The 7,704-nt window shown below is 40.2% G+C and overlaps 1 non-coding gene across 1 annotated transcript; it reads left to right on the top strand.

The window, feature by feature from the left end:
• Positions 1-5,922: 5,922 nt before the first annotated feature.
• Positions 5,923-6,029, top strand: LOC148297661 (small nucleolar RNA R71). Its single transcript, XR_015833200.1, has one exon. It is a non-coding gene; the product is annotated as a small nucleolar RNA R71 (small nucleolar RNA).
• Positions 6,030-7,704: the final 1,675 nt, after the last annotated feature.

Raw genomic sequence — 7,704 nt, 5'->3', positions numbered from 1 at the left:
ACACCTATTGATTTCCGATCGAGCCCCAAAATTGGGCAACATCATAATATGGCGGGAGGAGTCATTTGGCAAGTTTTGATTGAAATCCAATCGCTAGAAGTATAGAATACACCAACCACTCCAATTAGGAACGAACTGCCGTTGTACTTGAATTGTCCAATTTCTCACACCTATTGATTTCGGATCGAGCCCAAAACTTGGGCAACCTGATAATCTGGTGTTAGGAGTCAGTTGGTGAGTTTTGAGTGAAATCCAATCGCTAGATGTATGGAATACACCAACCACTCCAATTAGGAACGAACTGCCGTTGAACTTGAATTGTCCAATTTCTCACACCTATTGATTTCGGATTGAGCCCAAAACTTGGGCAACACGATAATATGGTGGGAGGAGTCATTTGGTGAGTTTTGAGTGAAATCCAATCGCTAGATGTATGGAATACACCAACCACTCCAATTAGGAACGAACCGCTTTTGAACTTGAATTGTCCAATTTCTCACACCAATTGAATTCGGATCGTGCCCAAAACTTGGGCAACATGGTAATATGGTGGGAGGAGTAATTTGGTGAGTTTTGAGTGAAATCCAATCACTAGAAGTATGGAATACACCAACCACTCCAATTAGGAACGAAGTGCCGTTGAACTTGAATTGTCCAATATCTCACACCTATTGATTTCGGATCGAGCCCAAAACTTGGGCAACTTGATAATCTGGTGTTAGGAGTCAGTTGGTGAGTTTTGAATGAAATCCAATCGCTAGATGTATGGAATACACCAACCACTCCAATTAGGAACGAACTGCCGTCGAACTTGAATTGTCCAATTTCTCACACCTACAGATTTCGGATCGAGCCCAAAACTTGGGTAACTTCATAATATGGTGGGAGTAGTCATTTGGTTAGTTTTGAGTGAAATCCAGTCTTTAGAAATACAGAATACACCGACCACTCCAATTAGGAACGAACTGCCGTTGAACTTGAATAGTCCAATTTCTCACACCTATTGATTTCGGATCAAGCCCCAAACTTGGGCAACATGATAATCTGGTGTTAGTAGTCAGTTGGTGAGTTTTGAGTGAAATTCAATCGCTAGATGTATGGAATACACCAACCACTCCAATTAGGAACGAACTGTCGTTCAACTTGAATTGTCCAATTTCTCACACCAATTGATTTCGGATCGAGCCCAAAACTTGGGCAACATGGTAATCTGGTGTTACGAGTCATTTGGTGAGCTTTGAGTGAAATCCAATCGCTAGAAGTATGGAATACACCAACCACTCCAATTAGGAAAGAACTGCCATTGAACATGAATTGTCCAATTTCTCACACCTATTGATTTCCGATCGAGCCCCAAAATTGGGCAACATCATAATATGGCGGGAGGAGTCATTTGGCGAGTTTTGATTGAAATCCAATCGCTAGAAGTATGGAATACACCAACCACTCCAATTAGGAACGAACTGCCGTTGAACTTGAATTGTCCAATTTCTCACACCTATTGATTTCGGATTGAGCCCAAAACTTGGACAACACGATAATATCGTGGGAGGAGACATTTGGTGAGTTTTGAGTGAAATCCAATCGCTAGATGTATGGAATACACCAACCACTCCAATTAGGAACGAACCGCTTTTGAACTTGAATTGTCCAATTTCTCACAGCAATTGAATTCGGATCGAGCCCAAAACTTGGGCAACATGGTAATATGGTGGGAGGAGTAATTTGGTGAGTTTTGATTGAAATCCAATCACTCGAAGTATGGAATACACCAACCACTCTAATTAGGAACGAACTGCCGTTGAACTTGAATTGTCCAATATCTCACACCTATTGATTTCAGATCGAGCCCAAAACTTGGGCAACTTGATAATCTGGTGTTAGGAGTCAGTTGGTGAGTTTTGAATGAAATCCAATCGCAAGATGTATGGAATACACCAACCACTCCAATTAGGAACGAACTGCCGTTGAACTTGAATAGTCCAATTTCTCACACCTATTGATTTCGGATCAAGCCCCAAACTTGGGCAACATCATAATATGGTGGGAGGAGTCATTTGGTGAGTTTTGAGTGAAATCCAATCGCTAGAAGTATGGAATACACCAACCACTCCAATTAGGAACGAACTGCCGTTGAACTTGAATTGTCCAATGTCTCACACCAATTGATTTCGGATCGAGCCCAAAACTTGGGCAACATGGTAATATTGTGGGAGGAGTAATTTGGTGAGCCTTGAGTGAAATCCAATCACTAGAAGTACGGAATACACCAACCACTCCAATTAGGAACGAACTGCCGGTGAACTTGAATTGTCCAATTTCTCACACCTATTGATTTCGGATCGAGCCCAAAAGTTGGCCAACATGATAATCTGGTGTTAGGAGTCAGTTGGTGAGTTTTGAGTGAAATCCAATCGCTAGATGTATGGAATACACCAACCACTCCAATTAGGAACGAACTGCTGTTGAACTTGAATTGTCCAATTTCCCACACCTATTGATTTCGTATCGAGCCCAAAACTTGGGCAACATGGTAATCTGGTGTTACGAGTCATTTGGTGAGCTTTGAGTGAAATCCAATCGCTAGAAGTATGGAATACACCAACCACTCCAATTAGGAACGAACTACCATTGAACATGAATTGTCCAATTTCTCACACCTATTGATTTCCGATCGAGCCCCAAATTTGGGCAACATCATAATATGGCGGGAGGAGTCATTTGGCGAGTTTTGATTGAAATCCAATCGCTAGAAGTATGGAATACACAAACCATTCCAATTAGGAACGAATTGCCGTTGAACTTGAATTGTCCAATTTCTCACACGAATTGATTTCGTATCGAGCCCAAAACTTGGGCAACATGGTAATATGGTGGGAGGAGTAATTTGGTGAGCTTTGAGTGAAATCCAATCACTAGAAGTATGGAATACACCAACCACTCCAATTAGGAACGAACTGCCGTTGAACTTGAATTGTCTAATTTCTCACACCTATTGATTTCGGATCGAGCCCAAAAGTTGGGCAACATGATAATCTGGTGTTAGGAGTCAGTTGGTGAGTTTTGAGTGAAATCCAATCGCTAGATGTATGGAATACACCAACCACTCCAATTAGGAACGAACTGCTGTTGAACTTGAATTGTCCAATTTCCCACACCTATTGATTTCGGATCGAGCCCAAATCTTGGGCAACATGATAATATCGTGGGAGGAGTAATTTGGTGAGTTTTGAGTGAAATCCAATCGCTAGAAGTATGGAATACACCAACCACTCCAATTGGGAACGAACTGCTGTTGAACTTGAATTGTCCAATTTCTAACACCTATTGATTTCGGATCGAGCCCAAAACTTGGGCAACATGATAATATGGTGGGAGGAGTCATTTGGTGAGTTTTGAGGGAAATCCAATCGCTAGAAGTATGGAATACACCAACCACTCCAATTAGGAACGAATTGCCATTGAACTTGAATTGTCCAATTTATCACACCTATTGATTTCGGATCGAGCCCCAAACTTGGGCAACATCATAATATGGCGGGAGGAGTCATTTAGTGAGTTTTGATTGAAATCCAATCGCTAGAAGTATGGAATACACCAACCACTCCAATTTGGAACGAACTGCCGTTGTACTTGAATTGTCTAATTTCTCACACCTATTGATTTCGGATCGAGCCCAAAACTTGGGCAACAAGATAATCTGGTGTTAGGAGTCAGTTGGTGAGTTTTGAGTGAAATCCAATTGCTAGATGTATGGAATACACCAACCACTCCAATTAGGAACGAATTGCCGTTGAACTTGAATTGTCCAATTTATCACACCTATTGATTTCGGATCGAGCCCCAAACTTGGGCATCATCATAATATGGCGGGAGGAGTCATTTGGTGAGTTTTGATTGAAATCCAATTGCTAGAAGTATGGAATACACCAACCACTCCAATTAGGAACGAACTGCAGTTGAACTTGAATTGTCTAATTTCTCACACCTATTGATTTCGGATCGAGCCCAAATGTTGGGCAACATGATAATGTAGTGCGAGGATTAATTTGGTGAGTTTTGAGTGAAATCCAATCGCTAGAAGTATGGAATACACCAACCACTCCAATTAGGAACGAACTGCCTTTGAACTTGAATTGTCCAATTTCTCACACCTATTGATTTCGGATCGAGCCCCAAACTTGGGCAACATCATAATATGGTGGGAGGAGTCGTTTGGTGAGTTTTGAGTGAAATCCAATTGCTAGAAGTGTGGCATACACCAACCACTCCAATTAGGAACGAACTGTCGTTGAACTTGAATTGTCCAATTTGGAACACCTATTGATTTCGGATCGAGCCCCAAACTTGGGCAACATGATAATATGGCGGGAGGAGTCATTAGGTGAGTTTTGAGTGAAATCCAATCGCTAGAAGTATGGAATACACCATCCACTCCAATTTGGAACGAACTGCCGTTGAACTTGCATTAGCCATATTGAATTCAGATTTTTCACTTCCTTAGGCCTATAAATAGGGAGGTTCTCTAAGCTTGTAAACACACCCCAAGGTAAGGGTGGGCACGGTCCGGTTCGGCCCGGTTCTCCCCTAAACCCGAAAACGAAACCGGTACTGTTCATCCGGTCCGGTTCGGTCCGGTTTTTCAATTAAACACCTAAGTGAACCGCACCAACCAGAACCGGTTTATATCCGGTTCGGTTTCCGATTTTACAATTTGGACCGGCCCTTGGGCCCAATTGATTTTTTTATTATAAATTTTTAGAGATTTAAGCCCAACTGAAGTTTTTAAACAAAATTTGGGCCTACAAATTCACAATTAGCCCAATTCCCACCCAATCATCCCAAACATTAAATTTAAAATTACATGCCAATAACAAAACAAATACACTTAATTGCAAACAAAATTACTAAAAAAATTATAGAAATAACATTTAAACTACTCCATTTTCCACTGAAAAAAAAAGAAAAAAAAAGCTCCATCTTCCCCTTGTTCTTTCTCGGAGGCAAGGGCAACACAAAGAGGCATCTTCTTCAAACCTTCTCTATTAAGCTCTCCCAGCCCCTGGATTTCCTGTGCAAAGATATACTGCTTCTTCTGTTATCTGCTGCTGTGAAGCCATATGAGTTGACTGCAGGTGAGAAAGTATGTCCTCCATGATATGATTGCACAAAAGTCTTGTCCAATGAATTAATAAACTTTGGAGAATCGGAAACTACATACATGTCATTGTTATGTGTTCTCATGTCACCATTGCTAAGCCGCACAACTGCCGCCAAGCCACTCTCAGACACATCAAGCCTAGTCCAAAAAAAAAAATACAGAGAGAGAGAGAGAGAGAGAGAGAGAGAGAGAGAGAGAGAGAAAATTGGGGTTGTACTTCGAGCTTGAAATTTTCATTTTCATTATCTCCAAACAGCAATTAGGGTTTTACTTCGAGCTTGAAATTTTTACAGTAGAAAAAACAACGAGAATGAAACGAAGGAATACTGAACGTTTGCGTTTGATAGAACCCTAAATCAATCATACCCACATCTTCGATCGTGAATCAAATAAAACAAAAAATGAGAGAACGAGGCAACACAATAAGCAATGAAGAATTAGAAAGAGAGTAACTAGCTCACCTGGTTTCGTGACGCCGCCGAGTCAGAGAGAATGAGAGAGAGAGAAAATTGGAATTAGAAAGAGGAAGAAGAAAGAGAAAGAAGAAGAAAGAGGCAACACTAGAAGCATCATTAGAACCACTAATAACACGTTTACCTCTTGTATCCGTATGTTGGGTCTCCATTGCTATCTCCTCAAAGAGTTCGTATGTTTCTTCTGGAGTTTTGGTTTTAAAAGAACCACCTGCAAAATTGGTGACTATATTATGACTAGAAGGGGTTAGTCCTTTATAAAACATACGCATTTGAAGCTTCAATGGAATCCCATGATGAGGACATTGGTTGAGCAGCCCATTGAATCTCTCCCATGCTTCACAAAACGATTCATCATCTTGCTGTGCAAATAACAAGATCTTATCCCTAAGCATGTCGGTCTTTTGCGTGGAGAAGTATTTCTCCAAGAACTTCTTTTGAATGGCAGCCCATGTAGTGAGTGAACCAGGCTTCAAAGAATTCAACCAATATTTCGCCTTATCCTTCAAAGTGTATGGAAACACTCTCATTCGAAGTTGATCTTCTGTCACACCTGTCAAGGGAAAAGAACTCACAACATTAAAAATATCCTTTATATGAGTTAATGGATCTTCATTAGGTAAACCATAAAAGGAAGGCAGCATATTAAGATGAGAAGATTTAAGCTCATAATTTCGAGCTACAGTGGGCAGCAAAATGCTTGAAGGAGATGCTGGAATTGTTGGGATATCAAGTTCTCCCATGAACTCATTGGCAGCCATCTCTTCTTCTTCTTCTTGGTCTGAACTTGCTTCCGAATTTGAAGGTGAAGAACCAGGAAGTTCAGTGTGGAGAGCAATACTTGTAAATGTGGCAAGAGCTTGCTCTTTTGCAGTTGACAACTCTCTTTCTAGACGATTATGAACTTCAGAGATCACCCGGTTGGGTTGCAACGATGGTCCTGCGTTCAAAGATCTGGAGCGTTGGAACGAAGACCTCACTTGTTCAAGGAACGGTCTTTTAGACATAAACTACCTGAAACAGAAAATTAGATTAATTAGAAACACTAAAAAGAATAGGGTAACCTTGGGCACATAACCAGGGAAGAACTTTCGTTCAGTCCCCGGCAACGGCGCCAAAATTTGTTGTTAATTATTATGTTAACTCGCAATTGTACGGGGCAATTAGTAATATAGCAAGACAAGTACGAGGTCGTACCCACGAAGACTGAGAAGTTCAAATTAGTTATGTACGTAGATTACCGAATTCAAGAAGTTAGGAAGTTAAGTCTAAAACAGAAATTAAAGTGAGAGTGATTGTGATTGTGAAAGAAAGTGAGCAAACTGAAATTGCAAATGAAAGCAAATAAACAAGTGTAACAAAGAGTGGTTTTAAGAGTTGGAAAACAGATTTGGAGACTAGGGCATTCGAATCACCATAACAATTCAATTCTGGGTTATATGGAGTCAAGTAACAAGTCTAATTCAGATTCAAAGATTGATTCTAGCTAAAGTATGATTAGGCCATGGTGTTTGATCCTAACCTTGTGTTCCTAATTCCCTAATTTGATCATTTGTTGTCTAACCTAAAATTAAGCATTAGGAACCCATTAAGCATAGAAGAACAATTTAAACAACCAAGCATGTATCTAATCCCTGTTGTCGAATGTCCATACATACTCTTCCTATTCATAGTTCAATTCGAATTAAAGCATGGTGTCTACTCTTAATTCAAACCAAGATAGTTAACAAACAAGTTCTAATGGTGATCAATCATTCAAACAAGCATGTTAACTTATAAGCATAATGAATAAGAACATGAATCATGAATCAAACTTGAAACTCCAAACTTATAAACCCAGAATATTCATGTTAGGTTACATCGAAGCCCTAGTTATGGATTTAGCTACTCATAATGGAAAAGAAACTAAAATAGAAATGGGAAAACATAATGAATGCCATAAGAGTAGAAAAACCCTTTTTATGAAGTTCTTGTAGTGTCCAATGCTTCTCCAAGAGCTTCTCCACGTCTAGAAGGATGTATGAAGGATATGGAGGTGATTTGAGATGAGCTTGAGTGAGTGGTGATGGC

The sequence above is a fragment of the Prunus avium genome, chromosome 1 (genome assembly GCF_965620075.1).
Source record: "Prunus avium chromosome 1, drPruAviu1.hap1.1, whole genome shotgun sequence".
NCBI classification, from domain to species: Eukaryota; Viridiplantae; Streptophyta; class Magnoliopsida; order Rosales; family Rosaceae; genus Prunus; species Prunus avium.
Note: the sequence above shows the minus strand (reverse complement) of the source record. Positions and strands in the feature narration are given on the sequence as shown.